Here is a 12,183-nt window from a genome sequence, read left to right on the forward strand (position 1 = left end):
AAAAAAATGTGTATTCAAGGATAGTCAAGGATTTTATCAAACAAACGGCAATTGTGTGCTAGTAATATTTTATCTAATTTACAATTCAGTTTGGGAAAAAGTTATTTGACAATTTCTTGTTTAACTTTAAATCAAAATTAAACTTAAAATCAAACTGTTTTTGAAAAGATTCAAATAAAGCCGTTTAATTGTGATGTTCTCTTAAAACAAGATAAGGAGAAACATTTTCAAACACTTTCTTTCGAATCCTTTTCTTGAATATAAGAATGTTTAATTTGTATTGTTAGTGTACATATTTATATGTTTGTATTCGAAAAATAAATATTTCCAAACAATTTATGATGTTTTATGCAGTTTGATCTACAATAAGGCTTTACAAACAATAAAGGTTCTACAATTACAAAAAAACAACATTTCTGATCCATTTAAAGAACGGCTAATAAAGCTTTTCCAACAAAAATACTCCTCATCAAGATTCTAATAAAAGTTCACGTATGTATTTTCAATTAAACATCAAATTGAAATGCGATAAACAAATGGAAGTAAGCTATTAGTATGACTACCTTATATGATACTTAATGTCAGCAAAAGTGGTAAAGTTGAAATTTACGATAAACACTGCTGTAAAGTTTGATTTTCCCGTTTGAAATTTCCGAGCCTTAATTGTATAAATAAAAGCAGTAATAGATGTATTACATACAAACCATAGTCTAATCACTTTAGTGTAATCGGTGTAAAAGCCAATATCAATGCTTTATCAAGATAATTTAAACTGAATTGTCTATTGCATCATCAAGATACTTAAAACTGAATTCATGTAAATACAATTTTCCGTGCCAGCTTTTTAGAAGTACATGTATCTTGATTCCTGACTATTGGAAACAAAGCAACTTATTTGTTCAACGCCTTCATACCTTTTATCATTATTGTTTATCTTTTTATTTGAATTTACATTTCTTTTCCCTCTGGGCGCATGTATTTTTCTCTTTGAGCTTCTTGCGAGTACAGGTACCTGTAACATCACCAGCCTAACTTAACCTTTTAAGCTTTTAGTTCAATGTTTTTTTTAAGTTCTGGAAAAATGTTGTTTTATTTTGCAAAGTTAACACAGTCATATAAGCAACGAAACCTAATTCAAAATATAGCCTGATCATCAAATCTTTCAAAATATATGGGCACATTTACCAGTAGTAACAAATCAAGATATTATCAAATTGGTGAATTGCAGGAAATGTTAACGTTATATTTTAAATCGAAACATAATGCTTATATGAAACATTCAATGCATCATACCTTCGTTTCGTTTTTCTAGGAACTCGCTTTACATTATTGCCAAATTCATACAAAATTTGTCATTGAAATGATCAACACAAGTATAAACTTATTACAACTAAAACCTTATACTTTAACAAAGTATTATAAATACTTCTTTCTGACCACTGATACAACATTGAAACATCAATTCTAACATCATTAGAATGCGAATCTTTGAAAGACTGATTCATTTGTCACAAAATTTCTCAAATTTCAAGTACTTTGTATGGTTGTTTTATTTATAGAAGCAGAAAAGCAAATACTTAATTGTGTTTTTTATTGAAATTCTGACAAACTATAGAGGGAAAGAACCAACTCTACGTGGGCGTAAGCTGTTTGACAGGAAAGATTCTGCATTCTATCCAAACATACAACAAAAACTAAACAACTTGAAAAACAAAACATGACGTCTTTATGCCACGAGTGTGGGAAGAAACGGCTTTCATGGAACATTTATAGTATTACATTAATATCTAATGTAACCTCTTTTTAAGTTCACACAATTTTCTCAGGTGAATAACATCATGACATATGATTTTAGCGGCACGTGTATGCATCGGTATTGCTTAACAAAAGAACACACTTTAGAAGTTTCTTATTAACTTGATACTGACGTCATGTTGTTTTCTTTTATTTCACTGCATTCAAGAATATCATATTAAGATCATCAGTGACAAATGTCATTTTAATGTGAATATATCATAATGAATTTTTTTTTAATATGACCATAACATAATTATTACATAAATCATATTAATCTACGACAAAAAGGTGAATAAACAAGCATATGTTCAGAACCAGACGTCAATACGATTTTATATATCTGAAACAGTATCAAAATATCACATTTAATTTAGTTTTCTTTTATTTACATGAGTCTGCAGAGATTTTTTTTAACCTGCGTATAGCTTATAACTCTAAAATTGGAGAAGTTTTGACTAATTGTTGGTGAAACGGTATACAAATGTGTATAAATAAATGACATGGCTTATTTCAATTATGAAATTTCGTTGCAATGGGTATTCTTTTATATTTTATTGGGAAATTAACAAGTTGGTCATGTACTTCCATTAGTTACTAGTTTCTTTGATATATCGGATGTGTGCTGTCCTTTAAATGTCATGATAATTCTATTGGCATTACGGAAAATATTACCAATGTTGCCAATATAGCGTAAGGCATCTCAAAATAAGCTGTAGGTCAATTGCACTAAAAAGTTACAAGGTCATAATAATCATTCTGTCAGAAAAGGTTGAACAGCAGTTGATCATCCCAATATAAAACGGCAAGAAAGCGGACAATGTAATAATTTATATCAGTCAATGTTCAAAAACACTGGTTTGAATGATGTTTCCCTATTGCTCATATAATGAAATCATTATTTCAAGCAGAATTACTTTTTTATAATGTCATACAATAATCAGACATGAAGTAGGAAACAACATTTGCTTTGTCTAACCGATTGCTTTAGTTTTTTTTTCTCGTATAATATATCAATGACAAATAATTCAATCTTTACTCTTAATAAGCCTCCTCATCGTATAACGAGTTATTTTATTTAGCTTAAAGGCCTAAAACTTGACTATTGTATCTTCTTCTTCAAAAGATGTATTCATTGGTTTCAAATGTTTTAATAGTGCATTAAAAGCATAATCGAGATGCTTTATATAGATGAAAGGCCTTGCGGAAATAATCATTTTAACAATCTTGTAAAATAATAAAATAAAACAAATTCTATGAACAGAAAAGCAAATGTGATAGAATATAGATTTCGTGTACTTTGTTATGACAGACCAGCACCGTAACACTTATTACTACTGAACAATCAATGATTTCAACAAATGCCAGATAATTGGGGCCATATCGTATTATCAAGGAGTGTTATAGCGGATGTGTTTAGGGATTTGCATTAATTGCAATGAGGAATGACAAAATAGCAATGCACGTAAATACGTAAATAATTGATAAGTAAGCTAACTCGTGTATACAATAAAACAAGAATATAAAAACCCACAAAGAAAACACATCACTATTCCATTACTTACATATTATTGATAAATGTTAATTGAATCGAATTTACAACATGTAGATTGCTCAAATTGGATATTAGAAAATATTGATAATTGCTACATAGTCTCTCTTTGAAATTATATAATAAACATGTTTTGACTTCATTTGAAGTAGATATGTTATGCTTAAAACCCTACACACTATATGTGGTCACAATATGAATATGTTGTGTCATTAAAAGTTTTTTTTAAGAAAGGAGCAACTAACTTTACTTGACATGTTATAGATAAGGCCGCTTTCCACACATACACGTAATTTATTCATTAATCTATTAAAATTAGTCATATTTAGTAAGATTTTAATAGATTTCAATGTAGTTCTGTGTTTTGTGATTAAAATATTTTACTCAAGGATTAGCATTGTATATCTCTAAAATAGATCAGATTACAAACACTTGTAAACAACCAAACAAATACAATATAATAATGGCAAAGAATAAAGAAAAGGCAGTAATACGAGTGAGTGCGAATGTAATAGCAAATGATTGTATTAAATTAGGCACTGGAGATGGCATTAATTCAATATCAAAAGCTTTGACGAAATAGGAAATCGAATTATTGTTTACCCAAGTGAATTAATTCTAAACAAATGTTCTATTTTCAGCTTTTTATAATCTAAATCAAGAGCAAAGTCCGATCTATGTTTAGTAAAAAGCAATTAGTGTTCTTTGTTATTAAACATGATTAAGTTCCTTGCACTTTACTCTGAGTACTACACATAAATGTTGATAAAAGATAAGTTTCAAACATTTTGAAGTTATCTGTAGTATATCACACATGTTACTTAAACATCAAAGGTAGTCAACATAATCGTCAACAAAACCGGAAATATTTTTTTCTTTGCCTCTTTGTAGAAAAGTTTGTCTAATCTATAATAAACATATCAAAAGTTTCAATACTTTGAACAATATGTCAAATCTTCGAAATGGTAGTGTTTCGTTTATATGTTTTCCACTTTTTCTTTGATCTCATACTTTCGCCATGTCTGCACTCTGTTTCAATCTTGGTTACATCCGTGCAGCCATGTCAGACATTTAAACTATTGGCTGTTTAATTTTAGCAATGGTCTTTTAGATTATTGTTTAAATGACTAATATACAAAGTAAACATATAATCACACGAAAAATAAAAGAGAATATAATGTCTTAAAAAATCTCCTTTTTAGGTTGCATTGAAACATGTCTTGATTTTTTTACAAACGTCAAAGGCATTTGCTTTAGTTTTATTCCCTTTTCAAATTGCTTAGAATTTGGCTTATCTTAAAACATCATTAAAACTAGATGATTTAAGGTTTGGATAAAAATATGGCAATCATTGTACTAAAGTGAGCGTCAAAGATAATAAAGTTGTATTTGGAAATATACTGTAATATCCTAAAAGAAAAGAAATTACACTCAAGGGATGTGGTAAAATGCAGTTTAATCTTGATATAATTATGTTTATTATTAATTTATGTTAGTAAATGAATTCGCAATTTCAAATTTCAACTCCTATTTTAGCGAGTCGAAAGTCTGTGTAAAACAATCATTAACAAACAGGAAAAGAAACGATCAGTGTTTTTGTTTAAACACATTTATTTAAGCTCGATTGCGAACAAGTTCTTTCTTGCAACTTATATTAATCACTTTCGAGTACGCTTTCTGGAACCAACCAGTACTGGTGTCATATGAAGAAACATGGTCGTGACTCGAGTAGGGCTCGATCCAATGATCTCTGGGTTGAGAGGCAGACACCTTAACCACTAGACCACCACTCCCCTTCTCAATCAGCAATTTGTGCAAATTATTTCCAATTCTGGTGATAAGTTACTAAAACTTCAAAATCAATGCAAGCGATAACCTTTTGTTAACAATTAATAAATGCACAATGAAAACTCATAGTCAAATGAGTGATGGTCATCGACTTTTAATTTTCTACATGTTACATTATCTGGGAAAGATAAAACTGATGAAATTAAAACAAAGGCTACATGTTCACATGTAATTTTTTTCTCAAACTGTTGTATAACAGATAATTGTGTACTTTTACGCAGATATTTTACATTTTACATTTACTCGTAGACACATTCGTTTCATACACTAGTGCATTTCAAGTTAGAGTAATTACCAGAAAATCGTATCATGAAAAATACCTCTAAACGGTTTAATTCGTTTCATCTTCTTTTTCGACTTGAACAGATTTTATCTTTTAACAAGACATTCATTCATGCATTGCACTATTTTTAACATTTTGTCATTATCGCCAATCTAAACTTTCTATCTAGATTTATTTTGCCTCGAGAAACAGGAATTTTTCCTTTAGAATTGTCTTTGTATTGGGGAAGTAAGTGTTATACCACCTGCCTGACAATCGTTGTTTTAATGCAATGGAAATCTTTTGAAAGTCTTTTTATACTAGCTGTTTGTTTCAAATGCATGAAAAAATAGTTGCGTAACTGTGCAATGCTTTCAAGTTCAAATGAAATAAATGACTACAAAAATATTATAAAACAAGCACTTAAAATGATGCAATGTGTCGATATAATTATATTTATACTCTTCACTAGTACATTAATATTAACCAATGAAATGGCCATTGCTTTTATAATTTCATTACTTTCTTAAGTAGAATAACTGTTAAACATCCACTTTTCTTATACTTGTATATAATATTTACAGCATTGCAAGGCAAATAACTTGTCAGAGATATGAAGTAATTGGGTGAAAATACATTTCATATCAGACTCTTTTGTCTATGGTGTATCATGTGCCTAATGTAAATCATTTATAATGAACAAGACGGCATAGTAAGGATGCCAAAGAAACAGATGTTGTCATCTTGTAGAACATAAAACAGGTCTTATCAAGATACAATATGCAAGCCATAGTCCAAGGACTGCCAAAGTGTATGCGAATCTAACAGGTAATTCAAATGGCAGATTCGGCGGCGTCTTATGTTAAAGTGTGTCAATGTGTTAGGAACAATATTTATGTTGTAAAGTATACAGATCTTCATCTTGTTTGTCATGTACTACCTCAGTATGTAAACTAAGACTGTCTTTTTTATTATCAATTATACATATGGCTTTCTCTTTGCTTTATCCTTCCTTATTGTGTGCTTAATTTGCGTACAAAAAGGTCAAAAACAGTAATTGACAGAGGTTCAAACAATTACTGGTTTTGTATCAGAAAATATCAGGTGATAATAATTTTCTTTAAAGCGATTCAATGTGTGATTAATTCGTCCTCTAAAGATCATTATAAATACTTTTATCATTTTGACCGCTTATGTAATTATGGCAATTTAAGAAACTGAAACTTATAGCTACCGGGATATGTGGAAGGAATAATAGTTAAACTTCACCACCAAGAAATAACGAACTAGCCTTGGCTTTACACCAATGCCCTTTTTATATAAAATATAATTCGCCGCAGATAAAGCTATAAAGGTCTTTATGTCTTTGCGCCTTTACGTCTCGTTACAAATAAAATCTAGTTTAATAAAGGCCTCAACAGGTTGTAGTATTTATAAGTACAACACTTTTCTTTTTCTTTTTAGATGTACATGTAAAAACAAATCTTTATGTGCGAATGCTACTATTTCGAATTCGTAAAGCTTAATTCTAGATGTACAATGAATGTTATTTCAAGAACAATTAAATAAATGCTTAAATATAAACAAAGTAATAAAATTGTGTTAATAGGGTTTTGCCAGCCAGTCCCCGCCCCTTCAAGTAGCGGGATGTTCGAATCCCAATTTTCTATAAAAATAAATCCCCTTGCTGCGATCATTACTTGAGCAATAAGTTCTACATCGTAAGACCAAAATACAGAACAGGCTCTAGGGTGCACAGTTATTCAATTTATTCAAGAAGGGCGTGGTAATTTCCTAAAAGCTTCCTCCATGCTATCCACGACCAAACATGTTGGTCTTCCATTTAAACAACCTTCATAATTAACTTAAACCAACAATATTAACATTTTCACATATTCAAGTATTCAAGATATTATAGTCTATAAATTTATTTCGAGGGAAATGTTTTGGAGGGAAACCTTATGATACACATAATATAGAATAACGTCGGGGCAAAAATTCTCTCGGAGTGAATGAGTTATTTCAAGAAGAAAACATAGTAGAAAGGACAGCTCTATGCAAATGAAAATCACAAAACATCACAAAATCTGATCATATCCCGAAAGCAGAACCAGAAGTCAAGTTAAACGTACCTTAAAGATTATTTGACAAATGCATCACAAGAGTATTCGTATAAATGAACAATTTATTTACGATATATTATACGGAAGAAATTGTGATGAAGCAACACTTTACTTTGATGGAAATAGTTTTGATTTTATATATCAAAAAAGACGGGTAACGAAACTTGCATAAAAGTCGCTTGAAAGCCATGGTACAAGACCGTCTAAAACGTCTTGGTTTGAATTAATCGGTTTTAGTTCATTTGTAATTTGCTCTACATTATCATTGTCTGCATATATACGGTCATTTATATAAATACATGTGACATTTCTGACAGAGTTTTCTATGTTTGTAGTACTGCTTTGCTTATTCGGTCTCATGCTATTCTGGACATATAAGTTTTACTTATCACATATTTATTCATTTGTAACGGGTTCTCAGTTCAAAAGTTTCAAAAGATTGTTACGTTGGCTAGTCTTTTGGAGAAGAAAATATCAAGACTCCTACGATTATGAAACATTGAACTCAAAATCAAAGTTTTCGCATCTGTATGTGAAGTCTTATACAGATTTTAATAGTTTTTTCAACAATTTGTATCGAAACTTGCAATACAAGCCTTTCATAGCCACAATAACATTCGCATTGTTCCCAAACATTCTTTAGGAAACGGTGTGTTTTCACTAATGAAAGCCATTGAATTCTTTGTTTAGATATGAAAATATTGAACATGGGCAAGCCAACGATGTGTCTGTTTGTAAATCAAAATTCAATTGCTTGTAACCCCCGCTAATGTTACATATTCTTTTACCACTATGTTTGCATGGTAAAGATGTTTTCATTTGACATAAAAGCAGTTTTGGGTGATATATAAATTTGACTATCGGAACATTCAAAGCCTTCATAAGTCAACGCATTTAACAAATTTGATGCATTACAGAACGAAAGCAATAGCATGCTTGAAAGTAAAAGTAAACGTTTCATTTTGACACATTGTGGTACAAATGTTTCGCTGTCTTGTATGTTTCTGTTTCAAAAGTGCAAGATACTGATAGTTGATGCAACCACTTTTGTCGATGAAACATTTGTACAAGTCTATGATATCAAATTCAGAACAGTAATCTGAGCCCAATTGTTTGTTCTTTACTCCACAATTCCCACATGTCATTGATGTGTAACTTTCATCCTGAACGGTTACTTCGCAATTTGTATCTCGGTGTCTTAAGACAGACTAATGACTGTTTGTATTTTGTTCATATATATAGGAAACTTTCATATTATAATGAGCATTGTATTAGTAAAAAGAACAGCTGATAAAACTGAAACGGAATTTGATATACGACTTTTACTTAGCACAAAGCAAAGAATCAACTATGTTGTATTTAAAAGTCGACTTGGATCTTGAAAAAATTTTGTAGCGGATCATCGCGCAAAGAATCAACTATGTTGTATTTAAGAAGTTTGCTTCTGTATTATAGTTACGATTAAGAAAAATGTTTAGGTAAACCAAATGTTTAATACAAAGCTGAATACCACAATGCTGAAGTATGATAATAAGAGCAAAACAAAACTTATTTTGCAAAAACTTAAGAGCAAGAAAAAGTGTCTAAAGAGAAAACGAAAGGTGCCAAGATTTTACGTTAATACTAAAAAATTCACAAACTTGACAAGCAAATCTTATGACAATAAGCATCAAAAACACAATTTGTGAGACATTTTTGGACATGTAACTGTATTAATTCATCGCATTTGTTCAAATAGTCTCCAAGGGCCTTCAGTGATGAAAGAGTGTATTTCATCATCAAACGACAATGAATTGATACATAGTCACCAAGAAGAAGTGCATTGCATTTTCGATCTGAGTTGGTCATGAAGACCACCAAAATGTTCATTTAGTGACATGTAAAAAACGTTTTGGGCCGGGAATGATACTAGTGTATACTAAATGAAACACAAGTCCTTTGACAAACAATTGTTTCTGTTGGTTGCTTGTCAGTTTAGGTAACAACATTTTTTATTTGACACTAAATTAAAAGGTTTTCAGTAGATTTACTATGCTATATGCTTATCTGGATCATGTAGCAAGAGAAAAAAAGAAGTGTCTCTTTCGACAACTTTCATATCAAATCAAAATTATTCAGTCCGAAATGACTATAAACTATAAATTTGGTTCAGTATGCATTTTGACTTCGTTGAGTCAAGACATGATGTCTTAGCTTTAAGTCTTTCTGTGTAATCATGTGAGTCCAAGTTTTTTGCTGCACATTTCTTAAAGCATAATTTCTTTCCTTGAATTTCATGATTGCATGGTACCGACATCAACCTTGGAGGAGAATCATCATTAAAACAAAGTCTACATTTTTCAGGCTCATACAGCTTAAAAACTTATTTTGCATCATATATTTAATTGGTGTTGTACAATTAAATCCTACCGTCTGTTAAGGCCTTGATATTAATCTATTCTTTATTTAATGTTTTTGATACAATACCAGTTATTGACCAAACATTATTCGAGCATATTGATTCCACATAAATCGAATTAGCTTTGACACTCTGACACATAGACACATTCAAACACAAAACACCCACGAATCTGAGATTTGAATAATCTTCCAAAGATCCAAACGCTTCGGCAATTCCTATATAATGAATATCATACGTATGTCTACGATGTCTGCTTTATGTTCTCAATGTTGGCAACATCTGTTTTCTTGACAGTTTTAGTATTCCTTACTGTATATTATAAATGATATAAGGAAGACACGCGAAAAGCGAAAGGATAACAACCAAATTCGTAATATAAATTTCCCTGAATATGAATGACCCAGTATATTATTTGCTACAGTGCATATACAATGTACATGTACTCAAAAGAGAGAAGATAAGTAAACCACGAGTACTTTGCATAATGATAAAACTAGTTTCAATGTTAGGGGGTACACTCTCAAAGCTTATGATAGGTACTTCAGGGTTTATAATCTGAAAATGATATATTATCAAGATTGTTCAAAAGTGGGTAAGAAAATATTTCTGGAAATGAAGTAAAATATGAAAAATTAGATCAACAAGGAGGGGCGACATTCAATAAACCCATCCCCATTAACGGTAAGATGCTCAGCAGGGCGATAACGAGGCAGATCTCAAGGGCAATGATAATATTACGTATTGCTTGTTTAGCACCATCACAATAATTATTCCCTGCAACATCACTTTGTATTTCAAAACCTTACATACCCTAACACAAATACAATAACTCTCTCTTGTTAAAGGTTGCAATGTTCTTTACTCTCCAAACGCACTTCAAGTTATTTCTACTTTGTTTCTCTTGAAGTGGAAGTGGTATTGAATTAAAAAAAACTGCTATATACTTGACAATAAAGTTCACAATAGTTCAATATTGCTCGGGTTATTAAAGGAACTAAATGTGTATCTATTATAATAAACAATTTGATTTGTCGAGCACAAGTGAAAGCTTTCAATCAAAATCAATCAGCGTTCGTTTAAATGGGCAATTTATTTTATTTAGAAAAGAAATATGCAGCAATCGGCAAGGACTGCAATTATGTCTTTGTCGCTAAACTATTTTGGTTAATCTTTCGATGGAAATGATACAAATAACCAACATGTGATAAGCTGTACAAGGAACTACGATAATAGAATTAAACATGCTATTATAATGACATTTTGTAGTAACATTACTAGCAAACTAAATCTGTATCTAAATTCTAAATTGGAATCAAAAATGTATACACCATTCATTTTGAAGAATTATTTTTCCATACTGACATATAAGTAGATATCATTATTCAATCTGCAAACAAATGAAATATTAGATAGTAAGTTGAAAAAAGGTTTTGCATAAAAAGTACAATCGCTAGTACTGGTTTAAGCAGAATTTAACATCTAAATTCAAACATAAAACAACACCAGTGATCAAACCATCTCACCTGCTGGAGCTAAGAGATGCATGGATTCCAGTAATTCGAACATATTTATTCGCCTCGTACGATCACGCAGGGATCAACAATGGCTGCAATTCTGATACCACAACCATTAAAAGCAACCTCTCAACCAGAAGGGATTTTCATACGTAGGTTATCATATTACTTCCAATGAAACAGGTTCGTGCTATTCCATAAACAGTGATGTGTGGATACCAAGTAAAACAGAGTGTGCCTTAACCGAAAAAGCGATTGGCAACGCAAATAAAGGAATTTTAAAGAGATTCATAAGTTATGACTTTTTCAGACAAGCCGTCAAAAGACAAATTTAAAAAGCAGGTATCATTTAATTAAGGCAATCATACAGTATTCAAGTAGAAATAAAGGAAACTACATACCAAAAGGTCAAAAGGAAGAAACAAAGCATAAACACAACAATTATGTCGTGCTGAAAGACCTCCAAGGCTAACATCTTTGATTGACTGTACTTGGCGACATTTTACACAGCACAAGCAACGCTGATGTGACGTTAAATAGAGATCAACGGAATAACTAAAGAACGTCCAAAACGGTTAAATTAGAAATATTTCAGACTCAGTTTAATTGAATCTTTTCATAAATCATACTTGTAAGAACAAGTTGCCGTCCATGCCCCAAGTTCTAGGTAAGAAAAATCAAACATTTTG

Source organism: Ruditapes philippinarum, unplaced genomic scaffold, assembly GCF_026571515.1.
Source record: "Ruditapes philippinarum isolate M1 unplaced genomic scaffold, ASM2657151v2 ctg702_1_1_1_1, whole genome shotgun sequence".
Taxonomy (NCBI): Eukaryota; Metazoa; Mollusca; class Bivalvia; order Venerida; family Veneridae; genus Ruditapes; species Ruditapes philippinarum.